Source organism: Protopterus annectens, chromosome 8.part0 (assembly GCF_019279795.1).
Source record: "Protopterus annectens isolate FY-2018-M chromosome 8.part0, PAN1.0, whole genome shotgun sequence".
Classification (NCBI taxonomy): Eukaryota; Metazoa; Chordata; order Ceratodontiformes; family Protopteridae; genus Protopterus; species Protopterus annectens.
Genome location: NC_056741.1, coordinates 1,793,522,493 through 1,793,540,917, shown reverse-complemented (window position 1 = coordinate 1,793,540,917; position 18,425 = coordinate 1,793,522,493). Strand labels below are relative to the sequence as shown.

General features: G+C 44.4%; 1 protein-coding gene across 1 annotated transcript in view; it reads right to left on the bottom strand.

Moving 5' to 3' along the window:
* The window catches only part of CNOT1 (CCR4-NOT transcription complex subunit 1), a 4,219,019-nt gene that overhangs the window by 3,875,950 nt on the left and 324,644 nt on the right, over positions 1–18,425 (bottom strand). The window lies entirely within an intron of this gene.

Sequence of the window (18,425 nt, the reverse complement as noted above, 5' to 3'; positions counted from 1 at the left end):
CACTTGGGATTAAGTACAATACAAATTTTCCACTTCACTCACTAAAGCGGACAACCTTAACTAAACAAAACTCCAGAAAGCAAGAAAGTACAGTTGTGCACACTTACAATAAATGTAGATATGTTAGAGTGCATTCACTGTTGCAGTCATCACACTTAAGTTATCTGCCACCAGGTAGCCCTCAGTCGGCCTGAATACCAGAGTCTTATGATTTCTGAGTCGGATGCTGTCCCTTCGTCCATGTCAGGGGTATAAAACAGGCAGCAGACACCACTGCATCAGGAGCCCCCAAATAGGAAGCTAGCATATGGTGGGGAACACCACCAGTAAAAAGTAAATACCAATGCCATTAGGAATGGCCATAGAGAGGAGAGGTAGAAAGATATAGAAAGTCAGAGGGCGGAAGGGAGGGAAACCAGGACTGCAACAGTGAATACACTCGAACATCTATGTTTATGGTAAATGTACACAACTGTACCATGTTCTTAGTGTTTCACGGTTGCAGTCATCACACTTGGGTTGATTCCCAAAGCTGAGGAAGGGTGGAGGCAGTCCAGAATTGTTACGGCTGGCTAGTAGGCCTTGCAAGACTGCTGCAGCAAATCCAGCTCTGGATTTAGAAAAGATTAAGTGGTAATGCTTGGTGAAGGTGTGTACAGAACTACAGGTTGCAGCTTCCAGAATGTCCCTGGTAGGGACTCCCCTGAGAAATGCTGTAGAGGTGGAAGTAGCCCTAGTGGAATGTTGTCTGATCCCCCGTGGGGTAGGTTTTCCATGGTGCCTGTAGCAGAAATGGATGCAGTGTGCTATCCATTTAGAAATAGTTTGCTTTGAAATGGCCTTACCCTCTGGCCCTGTAGCAAAGCTGACTAAAAGCTGGTCAGATTTTCTGAAAGGTTTAGTCCTGTCAAGGTAGAACCTGAGCTGTCTGTGCACATCCAAGGAGTGCAGGATCCTTTTCCCTTTATTCTGAGTGTTAGGGAAGAAAGTTGGCAAATGGATGGATTGGTTTAGAGCCACACTGGACACCACCTTAGGCATAAAGGATGGGTTAGTCCTGAGGGAACCCCTGTCAGCATTGAAAATAATGAAGGGTTCCAGAGCAATTACAGTGCCTGTAACTCAATCTTCTTACTGACGTTATGGCTAAAAGCAGGGCCGTCTTCCAAGAGAGGCATTTTAACTCTGCTGAAGCTGCAGGTTTAAAAGGGGGAAGCATGAGATTTTCCAGTACAAAGTTAAGGTCCCAGGCAGGGGTGGGTGCTCTCCTAGCGGGCCTTAGGTTGTTAGCCCCTCTCAGGAACCGTTTGATGTGTGAGAAAAAAAAGAGGAGGCTCAGTATTATAATGAGCTGAGACGGCAGAGGAATGATTCTTAATGGAGAAGGATAGGCTTCTGTTGAGTAGCTCTGCTAGGTAATCCAGGATTAGAGGTAAGGAGGGCACTGCTGTGTCCTTCCCTTGAGACAGATTCCAAGAACAATATCTTTTCCACTTCTCAGCATAGGATTTCCTAGTACTAGGCTTTCTGGCTTCAAGAATGACATCTAGCACCTGTTTGCTGAGGGTTGCTGGTGATGTATTCAAGGGATAAGCCAGGCTGCAAGGTTTAGGATTGCAATTGTGGATGCAAAATCTGTCCCTCCTGCTGAGACAGCAGGGTAGGAGTCTGGTGAAGGTGCAGGGTGGTACTGTTGTCAGACTACACCAACGTGGGTACCACTGCTAGCGTGGCCAGTCTGGGGCAATAAGAATTGCCCTTGGTCTGTCCTGTTTTATACCAAGTAGTACTTTTGAGAGGAGGGGCAGAGGGGGAAAGACATAAATTGAGAGGTTTTCCCATTGAAAGGATAGGGCATCTACCGTCCAGGCCATGCTGTGAGGGTTCCTGGTGCAGAATTTGCTAAACTGGTGATTCTCAGGGGTGGCAAACAGGTCCACCTCCAGTATCTCCCACCTCTGGATCAGAAAGTTGAAGGTATTGGGCTCCAATTTCCACTCGTGTGGGTCTAGGAGATTTCTGCTCAAGTCGTCTGCCAGTGAATTTTGTTTGCCAGGCAGGATTTGAGCTTGGAAATGCACTTGGTTGCTCAAGGATGTGTTCCACAGGGCCTTAGCTAACCTGCAGGCTGGGTAAGAATGGGTTCCCCCCTGCTTATGTACCACATAACTGTGGTGTTGTCTGTTTTTATACACAGTTGTCCTGGAAGAACTGGGTATTTGTAGGCTGTCAAAGCATTCTGTACAGCTAGCATCTTTTTGACTGATGTGCAGGAGAATCTGGGCTGAGCTCCAGTGGCCCTAAATGCATTTGCCTGCCATGTGAGCCCCCCATGCATAGTCTGATGAGTCTGTTGTCAGGATTTGGGAGGCGAGGGGTTGAGTGAAAAGCAGACCCTTTTGTGGTTGCATGCTTCTGCCCACCAAAAGAACTCTGCCCTTAGACAAGGTATGATTGAAATCACTGTTTCAAGGTCCTGAGAATTCTGGCACCAAAGACTAAGTACCAGTGAAATTTCCTCATATGCAGTCTTGCATATAGAATTAGCAGAATACATGAGGCCATGAACCCTAGGGCTTGCAGCATTTTTCTTGCAGATAGCTGGCTTCTGGTGGCCATTTGTTTGAAATAGTTTGTCAGGTAGACCTGTTTTTCTGAAGTGAGAAAAGCCATCTGGAAAGTTGTGTCCAAGCTTGCCCCCAGGAATACAATCTTTTGACTGGGCACCAGCTGCGATTCCTTTTCGTTTGTGTACCCCAATGAAGTGAGAAGACTTTTTACAAATGTCAGTTGCTGAAGTAGCAATTCCTGACTATCCGCCAGAACCAGGCAGTTGTCCAAGTACGGGAAAATATGGATATTTCTCTGCCTGCAGTATGCAATGGCTGGAGCCAGGCACTTTGTGAAGACTTTGGGCGCAGTAGATAAGCCAAAGTGAAGTACAGAGAACTGATAGTGCATGGAGCCTGCCCTGAAGCGTAGATCTTTTCTGCATGACTCCCTTATGGGGATGTGAAGACAAGCTTCTTTTAAGTATAGAGTGACTAACCAGAAATCCTTGGCTAGCATAGGGAGAAGCTGTTGCAGGGTAAGCATCTTAAATTTTGGGATCATCAGAAAGTTGAGAGTGGACAGATCCAGGACTGGGTGCCAAGAGCCCTCTTTTCTGGGCACCAGGAAAAGTCTTGAGTAGAAACCCTGCCCCCTTTGTTCTACTGGAACAGGTTGAACAGCTTTGATATTGAGCATGGAAAGTACTTGCTTTTGAGCCTCTGCCCACTGGTTTGGAAGAAGGTCTGGAAACCAGCTTGGGGATGGCAGTGTATGGAAGTAGAATCTGTACCCCTGGGATACAATGTTTAGGACCCATCTGTCCTGAGTAATAGACATCCAGATTTTGGATGAAAGGCAAGTTTTCCTCCTAGGGGCACAAGTAATTGGGCAGGGCTGGGAAGGATAATTGAAAAGTTACTGAACTTTTTCCATAAGGGGGGGCTTACCACTCCCTGTTTTTGAGGTGGGGGTAACTCCATTGTTCAGATCTCTGCGTACCCTGAGACTGTAGTCTGGATGGCCCGTTTCCCCTGGGTTTGGTCTGAGAAGGCCTGGAAGGGGCTGGAAAGAACCAGTTTTTAGAAGGCCAATGCCTACTGAATGTAGGTGGTTGCACTTGTAAGAATTCTGTAACAGTTTGCATAGATTTAGCTTTTTCTTCCATCTTTAAGAACTTCTTCTGCTTTGGTGCCAAATAAACAGTTCTTATTTAAAGGAGCGTCTAGTAATTTGGATTTGACATGATCTGGCAAGGTTTGTTCCTTCAGCCAAGCATGCCTTCTCAGTACAGACCCAGTGACTGCAGCCCTGCAAGATGCTTCTAGGGCAAAGCCACACTGCAAAGTATGCTTAATAACTTGGTTTTCCAAATGCATTAGCTCTTGTAAATCTTTATTTTCTGCACAGCATGGGAGTAACACCATTTTTTGTTTAATTGGTTCCATAATTGCTCACTGGCAATTCAGTTGTAGAAGTATATACCTTCTTGCCCATCTGTCTAAAGCTCTGGAATCTTCGTCTGCCAGGGTAGGATTTTTGGCTGTAGTAGCCTTAATACCTTTAGGTCCCTGGGAAATGGTCTCTGGACCTGCAGTAGCATTCCTGGAGAGAAATTTGTGGGAAACAGGTACTCTGTAGTACCTGTCAGGTTTCCTAGGGGCTGGGGTTAAAGTATCTGGAATAAGACTGGATTCCATAAAAACATCTACAACATCCAGGTCAAGGGGTATAGCTAGAGGCCTGTGCTGACGCAACTCAAAATTCTCAGGGTCTTTTTGGACTGAGGGTAGTCCTGGCATTCCCAGCGGAAATGATCTCGTAAAGTATGCAAGGTTTCACCAAAAGAAAAATCCTCGGGAGGGGAGGCAGAGGGAATGGATTCCTCTGCATCTAAATCCTTATAGGTTGGTAAGGGGTATGCCCTGATTATCAGAAGTGTCAGTGATCGGACTACTGGTCTGTAGAATCAGAATGAAACTCAATTCTTTGTCTCTTAGCAGAAGGCTGGCTTCCCCTAATTAGGGTAATAAGGTCTTCAGCCATTCTAAGCATTTGTTTTGGTGGCATAGGAGCTTGAGCATGCACTTTGGTCGGTTTTACAGGTGTAGTGCATACTCTGGGCCTCAAACTCGGTAGTTTTACCTAAAACTAAGTCATTGGTTTAATTCCAACATCGGTAGGTGGGAATACACCCCCAGAAGCCAGTGCCTACACAGTGGCTCCGGACCCATCCAAGCTAGAGACATCCGCAGGTTCCATAGGTCGAAGTATCTCACGGCATACCAGACTCAGAATGGGTCTCAGCAGAGGCCTGCGAATCTGTAGAAGCGGGCATCAGGGGCTGCAAAGGTGCTTCACTGAGTACCGGCAGACTGGTGACTAGCTTAATGGAAGCATCAGCTGTTTTGGACTTAGCTTTACGTTTTTTCAAAGATGGGTAGTTGGATGGCTTATCGAAGCCATTTCGGAATATGGAGAATGAGAGCAAAAGAATTTAGCGACAATAGCCAGAAGACTAATAGTTTGGGCGTTAAACAAGGCAAAAAACTGACAGCGAGGGACATTATGGTCTGGGCCTATACAGGTGACACAGTAAGAATGAAGATCTGAGGTATTTACTTTCCACAGGCCAGACAATTAACTTTTCCTGACATCAGTTAGAGCAAGAAAAAGGGATCCCCAACAGCTTTAGAAGACTTCAGGATTACAAACATGAAAGCAAAAATTTCAAGTAGCGGCCGACCGGCACTTGCGAACTGCTTCTGCTTCAGGCTCCTCCTCGGCAAGCAAGACTGATGCAATGGCGTCAGCTGCATGTTTTTATACCCCTGACGACATGAAATCATGGAAGAAGTGACAGCATCCGACACAGAAAGCCTAAGGCTCTGGTATTCAGACCAACTGAGGGCTGAGTATCCTCTGGATATTATCTGAAGCACCCAGCGGTCTGATGTTATGGACTCTCATGCTGCCAGGTGCAACAATCTACCCCTGACTGCCTCCAGAGTAGAGCAGTCGGGCAACCCTTCAGGGTTGCTGCACGGGCCTGTCCGAGAATGGTTTGAGACCCAAAATTCCTCGGACCTCTTCTGCCACTGGGCCATAGTCTATCCTGTCCCCCTGTCTGCCTCTAGGGAAGAAGAGGCACAGAGTGTCTCGGGAATATTGAGACTTCTGGAACCACATCTTTTGCACTTGCTGATTCTGGGAAAAGGATATTTGAAGGTTAGGGAAGTGGAGTCCGATGGCAGACAGTGTCTTCCAGGCTCTCACTCTGGACCAAGGTGTGTCTGACTGTCTTACCAAAAAAGGGTAGAACTGTCATAAGGGGCGTCGGCAAAAGACACCTTGAAAGGTTCACAGAACTGACGATCTGAGCCAGGCATTACGCCTCATGGACACACTGGACCCAGCTGCTCTAGCCACTCCTTAAGTAGCATGTGAAAGGAGTCGCATGGACATGTTGGAAAACGCTTTTAAAGTGGCCATCCTCGGAGAACGCATCTCAATCCTCCTTCAACATGGACTTAGGGGGAGACTCTGCCAGTTCCTTTACCAGGTTGGGCTGTAGTCTAGTAACATGGGCCAGGTAGTTCAGCACCCTGATAGAAAAGGTAGCAGACGCATAAACCTGCTTCCCTAAGCGGTCCACCATCTTAGACTCTCGGTCAGGGGAATGAACCAAGGAACTCTCCTGGGCTAGTTTCGTTTTGGTGGCTGCTACCACTATAGTGTCTACAAAGAACCCTTCCTTCCACGCTGGTCTGTCGGAGAAAGGGCTCAAAATTCTGTCTGGTCATTTCGGAATTGGTTCCATGGTGTCCAGCTCTTTCCAGGTCCGCGAGACGACCAGGTCCACCAGGGGATCTGCGGGAGTTTACACCCAGGAAGTAGATGAGCCCATACCAAAAGCCTCCAGGAACACTGACTCAGAGGAAGATTTAGGGGCGGACCAACCACCCGCTGGCGTAGGATTTCCATGAGGTCTCCAAAGGACACATCCTTGGGAGGTGATCTGGGGGAACATTGCCCATCATCCAAATCCGTGCCCTCAGTGAGGGACTCAGGGGAGGCCAAGTGCCTCTTCTTACACGTATATTTATGAGGCACATCAGTGAGGCTCTCGGGGTGGGGGGGGCTCAAAAGCCACTTGTTCCTGAGGGGGGAACTGCCTGGGTCTCCTCGAGCACAGGCTGTCCCTCAGGTAAAATGATAGGATTCGTAGACAAAGCAGAGGGAGTCGGAGCAGAGTCAGAGGAAATAGTCAAAGGTCTCGATCCAGTGGAGAGAAACCTACCACTAACACCGAAGGAGAATGTGCTGCCTGGGCCACAATAAGGAAACCGCTCTCCCCTGATCCGACAAGAATCTAAGCCAGGCCCGAAGTGGACTTAGTTCCCAGGGTGGAACTTAGCCAGACAATGCCGGAGTCATTGGAAAGTTACACTCTCTCAGATCAGACACCCAGGCGGATCCGAACTGGTCATATTAGACATGTTCCAGGCAGCTGCCGGCATCGAGGTGACAGGCAACATCGGTGCAGTCCCCCTGACTAAGGCCATCCTCTGATCAATGTACTCCAAACCCGGAAGTCAGAGCGGAGAAGAAGAAATTGGCATGAAGGAAGCGAGCTCCCCCCCTCCAGAGGGAGAAAAGGTTGGCAAGACTCACATCTGGATTTCTGTACGAATGAACCTCCTCATTTTATCCATGTCGACTTCGGAAAAGCTTCGGGTGGACCGCAACAAGGCCACGGACTCAGACCTGGCAGGTTGAGGAATCGAGGTCCTAGATGGTGGTCAAGGCTCCTCCAGCTCAGAGGAAAACCTGGGAGATCGGAGCGGAGGAAAGTCACGGAGCCTATACGGACTCTTGGTGGGAGTTCCAGATGCTGAAAGGTCTGGGGACCTCCAGCACTTTTCAGTCAGGTGTTGTCTCTCTCCTCTGCCTTTTCTGCACTCTGCAGGCTTAAAAGTGAGAGGGCGAGTCCCAGCCTGGGAGGGAGAAGAAAGGACAAGAGGAAGGAGAGGCGGCCACAGCAACCTCTGTGACAAGCAGTAGAGGAGGCAGCCACCTCTGAAGTAGGTAGGGGGCCTTTCAAGGCCAACTTGGCCAGTCTATCCTTGATGGTGTGTGGGTTGAAACTCACTCAAATAGCACAATTAGTGCTTAAATGGGCTACACCCAAACAATGCAAAAAGAGTGTGGCCATCGGCGGGTGACAATTTATAGCCACACTCAGTGCACCTCCTTTAGACGGGCTTGGAATCAGCCATGTCTCGCACAAAAAAATACTTAAAGTCTAACACACAACATATATGGAAAAAGAAAAATTTCCCAACAGACCCACTCGCCACACTGACGCACAGAACACTGAGGGGGGAGGGGAAAACACTACCTAACCAACTGACAAACTACACAAAAACCCTAACACACAAAATTCTGCAAAATCCAAACTTGATACGTGTTACAACAGAATAGCAAAATTTGCCACCAAGGCCAAACTCTCATCCCACCACTGTAAGTCACAAACAATTAGGATGGCTGGAACACTCCCACCATCTCTCATTCACCCAACTAACTACAGTGCACAAAATAATCTACAGACCTAGACTGTCCTTGCTCTCTCAACTCTACTTGCCAAATACCATCCCAGCAGGCATCAAAGATCTGAAAATCATTACTTCTAAAAGTAGATAAGCCCACAATCTGCTGGTCAACTCCTCTACTCCTTCACAGTCAACAAACTACGGAACTTACTTCCACCTTCAATAAGAGGCAGCACCACCACCTTCAAAAAAAATACTGAAAAATCATCTCAGCTCTTCCTATGTTCTTGCTCTATAACCTAACCTCTTCACTCTACTTATATAATTACTAAACTCAGTCTTTTGCTATTAGTGACTGATGCTTTCTCCATATTTATTTTATTTTTATCTTGACTTGATACTAGTACAATAATACTGATTAATATATCTGTTTATAGCTCTCTGAATTCAATGTATATTTTCTATATATATATTACTGTAATCAAACTAGATTCCTCCTTTTATGTATATACTCTGTATATCTTAATTATTTACCATCTGTAACACTTCTGTACCAATTACTGTTTATGTTTTTTCTGCATCTATGTTCTTGTTTGAGCTTTTCACCCCGAGCTGCCACTAAAAATTGGCACTTTTAGCCCAGTGGACTTTCCTGGTAAACAAATGCAATAAATAAAATAATAAATATTTATAAATTTTTGCAGAGTGTCACTGATGTTGAAATAACAGACTTTTTGGCCCAAGGACTTAACTTTGTACCTGTGAAGAGCGCAAATATTGCAACCACCATTGTTGACTTGAAATTGTTTTTACAGAAGTTAAATTTTAAGCAGATTTTTATGAATAGTATGGTGGTTGACAGTAATTTACATACATCAAGCACATTTAATCAACCACTACACCCCACACTGTTGCCATTTGAAAAATTGTGTGCTCTGGACTTCAGGTACAGGCTATTAGCCCATAACAGGAAACTGTTAAAGGGTAATTTAACTAGTGATGAAAGAATAGTTGTGTAAAATCTTACCATTACCATAAATGTCCCTCTCTTCCATGTTACAGTACTCAGTGTAGGATTCCCCAGCTCAGGCTACCCGTACATCGGCTCCTGTACAAAAGCTTAAGCCTGGCTACTGTAGGTGAGTGGGACGTCACATGTAGGGCCATAAACCAGGGACCTTGAATGTGATGTCTGCACATACAGACCTCCGAACTTTAATTCCCAGTCAGAAAGTCCAGTAGAGAGAACCAAATTATGTCAACAAGAGGCGGTGTCATTTGCTGGCTAGTCTGACCATAGTCTAGGGGGTGCCCTAAGGTGGCCTTTAGACAGGTCAATAGGAAAAAGGGGATAGGTGGAGGGGAAGAAATACTGCAACATGGAAGAGAAGGTCATGACCAAGTTAAGATTTTACACAACTATTCTATGTCCTATTCCTATGTTGCAGTATTCATAGTGTGGGGGAGTGCCACAGCTTAGTTAGAAGGAAGGGTGGTGGTAGAGGTAGCGGATTTCCAGAAAGCCCTGCAGGATTGCCCTAGCAATGTGATCCAATTTATAGTGTCTGGTGAATGCGTATGGTGGACCAGATGTCTGCTTCCAGAACGGAGGTAGTGTCCAAGCCTCTGAGGAAGGCTTTGGAGGACACCACGACCCTGGTAGTAGAGTGACCTCTTACTCCCTGGAGTAGGCCTTTGCCATGGGGGGAGTAGCAGCAGCAGATAAACCCTTTCCTGCTGGATCAGAAAAACTGTTTGGAGACTGCCTTGCCAGGGGTCTGGAGTGGAAGGATACAAAGAGTTGGTTGGATTTTCTGATGGACTTAGTTTTGTCTAAATAAAACCTTAGTTGTCTGTGCACATCTGGGGAATTGGAATATCCTCTCACTGTCATTAGTGGGAGAGGGGAAGAAGGTGAGCAGGTGAATGGACCTGGTTTAAGGACAGTTCGTTGACTACCTTTGGCATGAAGGAAAGGTTAGTGCATAGGGTCACCCTGACCTTGTGGAAGACAGTGCAAGGTGTAAGCAGGCCATAACAGCTTACAACTCTGACCCTTCTAGCAGAGGTAAGGGCCACCAGCAGTTCAGTCTTCCATGTGCACATTTGGAGCATTGCAGCACTGGGTGGGTCGAATGGAGACAGTGCGAGTTTTTCCAGGATGAAGCTTAGGTCCCAAGGAGGTGGGATGGATTTTCTTGGTGGTCTGATGTGCAAGACCCCTTTCAGGAATAATTTACCATCTAGCCTGGCTAGTAGAGGGGGTTCTAGTGGTAAGCAGGCAGAGAATGCAGATAGGTGGACTTTCATTGAGAAGTAAGGCCAGCTTTGATAAGTTCACACACAAGCATTAGAGGGGTATCCGCTTGAAAGGGATCCCTGTGCCTTTGGAGACATCACTTGGAGAATCTTTCCCATTTTTGACATACAGGATATCCTTTTAGTAGGTTTCTTAACCTCCCTCAGGACTTAAAGCATATCCTCAGATTATTGGCGTCTGAAAGGAATTAAAAGTTTATCACCCAGAGTGTTAAAGGAATTAAAAGTTTATCAGCTAGAGTGTTAGACCTACCATCTGTAGGTGAATGAGAGATCCCTTCTGTTGTGAGTAGGTCCTCCTTCTGGGGTAACATGTGGTGATTGCCCTTGGCTAGTGAGTAGTAGGGGGAACCAATGCCATCTTGGCCAATAGGGAGTCATCAGCAAGACTTTGCGTTTGTCCATCCTGATCTTCAGGAGCACTTTTTGAATGTGAGGGAAGGGAGGAAATGCATATAAAAACTGGTCCTTTCATGGTATGCTGAAGGCATCTACCCTCCAGGGAAGTGGAAAGTGATCCTTGGTGCATAATTTCTTCAATTGCCAGTTCTAGGGGGAGGCAAACAAATCTACCTGAGGTGTGTCTCGCCAGTGGACAGAAAAATGCCCCTGTTCAGCATCCACTCGTGCTGCAGAGAGGATGTTCTACTGAGAACATCCACTTGTTGGTTGTCCTGGGAAGGAGTGTGTGTTGCCTGGAGGGATAAGCTGTTTCTGGAGGCAAGGTCCTAAATTTGGACTGTTATCCAACAAAAAGAGATAAGACTTGGTCCCTTCTTGTTTGTTGAGTTACCACATGACTGTGGTACTGTCTGAAGATTTGAAGGGGGCCAGGTTGCAGGGATTGGGAGAAAGGCTGTCAGGGCCAGGAGGACTGCTGTCATTTCCCTCACACTGATATGTTTCTGGAGGGTAGGGTGTACCATAAAGTCCTTTCATGTTAGGCCTCCACTGTAGGTCTGATGCATCTGCATGCATGTGTTGGGTTGGGGTTGGGAGGTTGAAGCGGAAGGCCTGGGTTCATTAAGATTTGTTGAATCCACCACCTTAGTTCCGCTTTGAGGCAGGGTAAGGTGTAATCTGAAACTCCAAGGTGTTCATGCTGGGACCACACATTCTTAAAGTACCACTGCAGTTTTCGCATACACATTCTGGCCAAAGGCAGCAGAGGGATGGTGGCTGCCATTAGCCCCAGGACCCTCAAGAATGGTCTTGCAGATAGCTGTTGAACCTGCATTAGGTTTTGAAAGTGGCTAGAGAGGATGAGAACTTTGTCCTGTGGGAGGAATGCGCGCATCAAGTCTGTTCTGATCCTGCAGCCCAGAAAGATTGTCCTGCTGAGGGGTTAGGGGATGATTTTGGGATGTTGAGGGTGAACCCCAAGCTCTGAAGCAGGGAAATGGTGAACTGCTGTTGGTTTTGTAGGGTGCCCTCTCTTTCTGCTAGAATGAGTACGTCTAGGTAGGAATAAAATTTGGACACCTTTAGTTCTGCAGAGGGCTACAGCTGGAGCTAGGCATTTTGTGAATACCCTGGGTGCAGTAGACAAACCAAAGGGCAAGGCTGTAAATTGAAAGTGTGAATAGGGCCCAGTGAAATTCAAGTATTTTCTGTGGAAGGGTTTTACGGGGATATGGAGATAGGACTCCTTCAGATCGAGTGTGGCCATAAAGGCCTGGGCTGGCCACAGTGGAAGTAAGGTTTGTAGGGATAACTTTCTGAATGATGGAACTTTTAGGAATACGTTTAGAAAGGACAGATCCAGTATTGGCCTCCAAGGGCATTCTTTTTTGGGGACCAGAAATAATCTAGAGTAAAAGCCTTTTCCTTCTTGTCCTGGAGGCAGGTTCTATAGTTCCTAGGTTCAGAAGGAACTGTAGGACCAAAGGAATAAGATTTAGTTGATTGGAAGGGGGGGGTGGAATGACCTTGTAAAGGGCTTTTCCTTGTGAGAGGGGAAATATCCCTTGTATTATTACCAGCACCCAGCAGTCTGGGGTGATGAATCTCCAAAGGGGGAGGCAGTGGGAGAGGAGGGCTGACAAAGGGAGGTGGGCAAGGCAGTCACGCATTACTGGACCCATTTTTGTCATGAAAAGGCAGTCTTTTTAATAGGTTGTGAGGCTGCTGGTCTGGAGATGGTGTCGCCTGGTTCCTCTCCTGTGCCTGGAAGAGGATGGAGTAGCAGAGGGTGTCATGACAAAGGTGGTCTTGGCAGGGTAATTTCTGTAATATTTATGAATGGGAGACACCAGCAGGTGTTCGACTGCTTGAAGCCCTATTTCTCCTAAAGGTTTTTGAAGAGGTCTGCAGACTGTTTACCAAACATGAGGTTGTGGTCTACAGGGGCATCTAGTATTCTTCACTTGAAATCCTCTGGTAGGGGGATGAAAGCATAGCTAAGAGTATCTGAGGAGTACTGATGCAGAAGCTGCAGACCTCGCAGAGGTGTCTGCAGCATCAAAACTGCATCTAATGGAATGCCTGGTCACTTGAAAAGCCAGGGACAGTTTTGATGCTGCCTCTCTTGCTAGGACAGTTAGATGTGGATGACAAGCGAGTAGAAACTTGGGATAAAAGGTCCAAAGCATACTTTACCATACGGGTTTGGTAGTTGAGAGCTCTGAAGGCTAGGGTGGAAAAGGTATAAACCCTCTTGCCTATCCCTGTCCATGTTTTTACCATCTTTATCACTAGGCAAAACAGACTAAAGAATCAGTCCTGACTGCTTGTCAGGGGATACAGCAATCATGGCTGGGTCTGCCAGGGGTGGTTTTACCAGGAATTTTTGTTCATCTGGTACTTTATAGTAAACAGTCAGGCCTGTTAGGGGGCAGGAGGTTGAGTGTATGGGATTTTAGATGAAGAGAATGCATCAAGGTTGGCAGGAATAAGTGGTGGGATGGCTGAAGGGGAGGGAGATTCCACTTGAAGTAACTCAAAGCATCTCTTTTGGGTTTCAGTCATTTGGGAAGTGTCCCATTTAAAGTATTCTTTCATCTTTGTGATGGTCTCCCCAAAGATATCCTCTGGTGGAGATTCCCACTCTATGGATTCTTCATCAGGAGATTACTATTCTAGTGGAGAGGCAATATGAGATAAGTAATGGATTCATCTGAAGACTAGTAGTAAACCTCCTGTTCTTCCCCTTAATGAGCAGTGGAGAGGAGGAGAGAAGCAGCTGAGGCAGGCCTAAGACTGAACAGAAATGGAGGGGGAAGAGGTCATGGACCTAAGGGCCATAAAGGACTGCATCAAGGAGTTAAAGGATTGCCAGTCTGGTACTCCCTCTGTGGGTGGAGGCAAGTGTTTAGTTTTCTGCTTCCTTTTCAAAGGAATAGTCTTAGAACTTCTGGATTCAGGGGCCTGGATAGGAGTAGAGGCTTCAGGTAATAGATTCCCGGTTGGTCGTCCGGCGTTATCTGGTACCACCTCGACATCTGTAGAGAGAGACGTCTGAGCCATCTCCATGGCCATTACTTCTGAAGCAGCTTCCTCGACGGACGTTGCTGAAGTAGACTGCTTTAACAGACGTCCTTCAACTGATGAGATATCCAATGGAGGAGAGGCAGAAGTACTAGGCCTTGGAACCTTGGCCTTTTTCTATAGTGGTTCCGCAAGGGAGGCTGACTGGATCCATCCTGAGCACTAGCTTTTTGAGCCTCTGGTTTTCTAAATATAGATTTAGGGTGGCCAGATAGCTTTGGAGGATCTTCGGTACAAATAACTGACAAATAGGGCAAGAGGTATGGTCGCGTTCTCTGCCCAAGCAGAAAAAGCAACAGTCATGCGTATGCTTATGTGGAATCTGGCGCCCGCATCTGCATTTAGCCTCCTTAGTGGACATCGGCAAACGGTCGGGTACAGCAAACCAAGTTCAAGCAAGAATTAAAACAAAATCCCCAATGGGGTACTGAGCTTTACACATCTTCAAAGCAGCAGAGTGAAGCGATCAATGCGACAGTTGACTGCGGCTGAAAAGCTGTGAGGTCTTTGGTGCAGACATCACACTGAATGTCTCTGGTTTATGGCCCCTGATATTCCACACAATTACAGCAGCCAGGTTTAAGCTTTTCTATAGGAGCTGATGCTCAGGTCACCTGAGGCGGGGAATCCCATACCAATACTGCAATCTAGGAATAGGAGGACATAAGGCTGTTTTAGCATTTTTAAAGCAACAGAATATAAGGTTTATTAAACCAGATAAAGGGGGTGGGTTGGTGGTAATGGATGTGTACGATTATAATGTTAGGATGAATGACATTTTGCAAACTGATACTTATGAGGAAGTCTCCATTAATCAGGTTAATATTGCTTATCAGAAGGCTGGCTTATTACTTCATGACATGTGTTTTGAGAACAATTACTTTAGATATTTATTTAGTAATGAATTCTCCTACTATCCCAACCATATTTGGTGCCCCTAAAATTCATAAGGGCAAAAACAATCCACCTATGAAGCCTACTGTTGATAGCTGTAATTCCATCACTTTCGCATGTGCTAAATATCTAGATAAGTTAAAGGTGTTTATGCAGCAGGAAATGTAGACTTGTAAGGACGCTCGGGATTTTTTTGGAATGGATGAATATGAGCAGCAAGCATACTTTCTTACCACTGATGTAAAGGACTTTTCAGTTATTCCCCAGGAGGAAGGGACAGTCATGATTAGTTAATTTTTAAGTCACTAAAGGTGTGCTACAAGATGTGTACATAGACCTTTTTGAAATCTTGTTGCATAATTACATTTTCTGACGGACGATATTTCCTGCAAAACATAGGGGTAGCTATGGGGTCACCCTGTGGCACTGTTTGCACATTTGGTAATGGCACGATGGGAAAGTATATTATGGAGAATGATGCTTTTAAACAGTATTTGAGGGCTTATGTGCGTTACCTGGATGATATTTTTATCTTATGGACAGGGAAACTGGATATGCTTTATGAATTTGTTGCATATCTTGGTACAACCACGACTTTTTTTAAAGTTTACACACGAAGTACAGACACAAAGTATTAGCTATCTAGATGTTAAAGAAGGGATGCTTTGCAAGGTAGATTTTTGGCTACCACTCAGAAAAAGCACCTATTCTAATTACTTTTTGCACTTTAAAAGCTCTCACCTTAACCAAAAAAAGATCAGTTGTAAAACGGCAACTAGTGCATGCTGCTAGAATGGTTACGTTGGATAACTATCAGTGAGAGTGCCAAAAGCTGAAGGACATGTTCATTGTTAAAGGGTATCTACGTAGTCTCGCAGATTATCTTACAGATTAACTAGAAAGAAATTACGGATTTCTTTACCCTTATACTGGGAAGAAAATCTGTAATTACTATTGAAAATGCCCCTCTATATAATTAAGTCCGATTTTATTTCTAGTTTTACTACTACTTTTACTGCTGAATATGCACTTATTAGAAGCACCATATATAAAAGTTGAAGTATAATCGAAGAGGATGTTACCTTAGGCAAACAGTGCAGCAAAAACCAAAAACAGTAGCAAGAAGAATTAGTAATTTAAAATCCACTTTACAATACAAACAGCATGCACATACATAGCAAAGTAATGGGAATGAGAGAATGCAGGGCATGCAGGATTTGTAATCTAATTTTAGTTTGTCAGAGTTTTGATATTCGGGGTATCAAATGTAATTTGAAAGGTACATAAAATAATTCAAAAGGGGTAGTATACCCTTGCTTTATGTCCGGTATGCATGTTGTATGTTGGTAAAACTGAAAGGTCTGTTAGCATATTCATGTTCACAAACTCTATCCCTATCAGGGAGCAGAAAATCACTAGTGCACTGGCCAAGCATGCCATGACATGAGGGTCAGAACTTAAGTATTTAATAACTGAGCAGGTCGTTGTAAGCGCAAGAGGTGGCCATAGATGTTACTTAGAAAAGAGAATATGGCAAATATGCTCATTTCTGGCCAGGTTTAAATGAGTAAATTGTATTCTTAAAATAAATGCTTTATTAAACTCTGTAGATGTGGCACCTTCTCTAGAAATCCTAAGTAACTCAATTGGTAGAACATTAGACTTTCAATCTGAGGGTCTGGGGTTCAAGTCCCTGTCTGGGCGCCCTATTGTATAATACAAATACTTGAATATTTTTAAGCCGTTTTATATGCCTCCAGTAAGACACTCTACAAAATTTATTACATCAATGACTAACAAATTTTTTAGTTTATTCATTTTGGTACAGGAGTTTTGTTAATATATAAATACAAAAGTATGGATTGGGTTTTGTTGGTTTTATATCGAGCTGGGTAAGCAATACTTGTATATGCCTGTATTCAAAGATACAACTTACTACACAAGATTAATGCATTTAAAATTTATACAAGCATAAGTTTGAATCTTTCACAAAAGGTTTTAAGTAAAGTGTTATGGCTTTAAAGGTTCAATATTAAATGTTTTAAATGGGTCTATATTATATATTCGAACTTTCAAAACTTCGAATCCCATATGTTCGACAACATATGGTCAAAGTTTGAAAGATCAAATATACATTAAAAACTTACCTTAATGGTGCGCCCCCCCCCCCCCACCCCACTTAAATATACCAACTCAGACCGCACTTCAGGGCAGAAAAGGGAAATTCTCCCATTCTGCACTGTATGGTGCAGTTATTTAACCTATGAACTCTTGAAATGTCGATCATATGGTGTCGACCATATGACATTTGAAATTTCAAGCATTCAGTGTTCTAATAGGAACCCTTTTAAATTATGGTTTATTACAATCTTTAAGCACTTTGGAGGGGGTGGTTTGTTTATGATGAAATTCATGAATATTTATGAGGCTGATGTCACTGATCATGTGTTTGTTATTTAAATGGGGCAGTTAGTAATGGCATTGTGATGAAGTTTTGGAATTGTATAAGATGAAAGCGCTCACTATTTGTTAATAAAACAGATTTTGCCTGTTTTCTCTGCTCATAATCGCTATTCGTTGGATTTTTATGGTGCTTGAGTTTCCTCTTGTTGGTTTGCATATACAAGAGACAATAACACTAAGAGACCTAAACAGAGACTGGCAGATTATTGTCCGACTTCATAAACCTATACAGCTTTACCCAGTTAATTACACCAGTTACTGAAGTCCACAAAAGTACTGGTATGCAATCAAACTTGGACTAAATTCCTACTCAAAAGTAGAAGAAAATACATTTCAACTTTTCAGGCAACTAATGAATAGGACAAAATGCAAAGTAAAACATGAAAAGTAAACATACATCCTCCAAAACAATCAAAACTCAAAATTTTTGGACATCCATAAACTTACTTCCAGGCCAAATAACCACCAATAATGATTCAATTCCCCAAACAGTTTAATTATACAGACAATACTGCCCCTCACAAACAACACTTCTACTACCCTGTGTCAAGCAACCTCTACCAAATATCCTCACATATGACTTCATCCCAGTGCCTACCTCCACCATTAAAAAAATCCTAACAAGCTAAAACCAACCATCTTAGCCATTGACCAACTCCCCTCAGACTACTTAAAAACAGCTGGAGATGCAATTGCTTTTCCAGTCTCTATTTTTTGGATATAGATGTATTTCAGTATAAAGTTTATACCATCTGGAAAAAAAAAACAGTATACCTTTACACAAAGGTGGCACATCCACGTTTAATAACTACAGGCCCATCAAAAACCTCTCGCCCCTATCAAAAATTCTTGAAAAAATGTGTTCATGTGCAGCTTCTACATCACCTAAATTCAAATAATCTGCTCTAGGAAATGCAGCATTTTCACACCCCACCACAGCACAACTACCAATTTCAACAATCTCAATCTGCATAGGAATAGTAACCTGGTGTCAACTACGTTCCTAGACCTATCGAAAGCTTTTGACACTATCACAATAACATTTACTTGAACTCTTCCACAAGTCTCTCCTGAATTATCTACCTGGAAGGCAACAAGCAGTTCAAAAGGCAACAGTACCGTTCTTCCAATTAGTGTCATTCAAGGCTATATACTAGGACC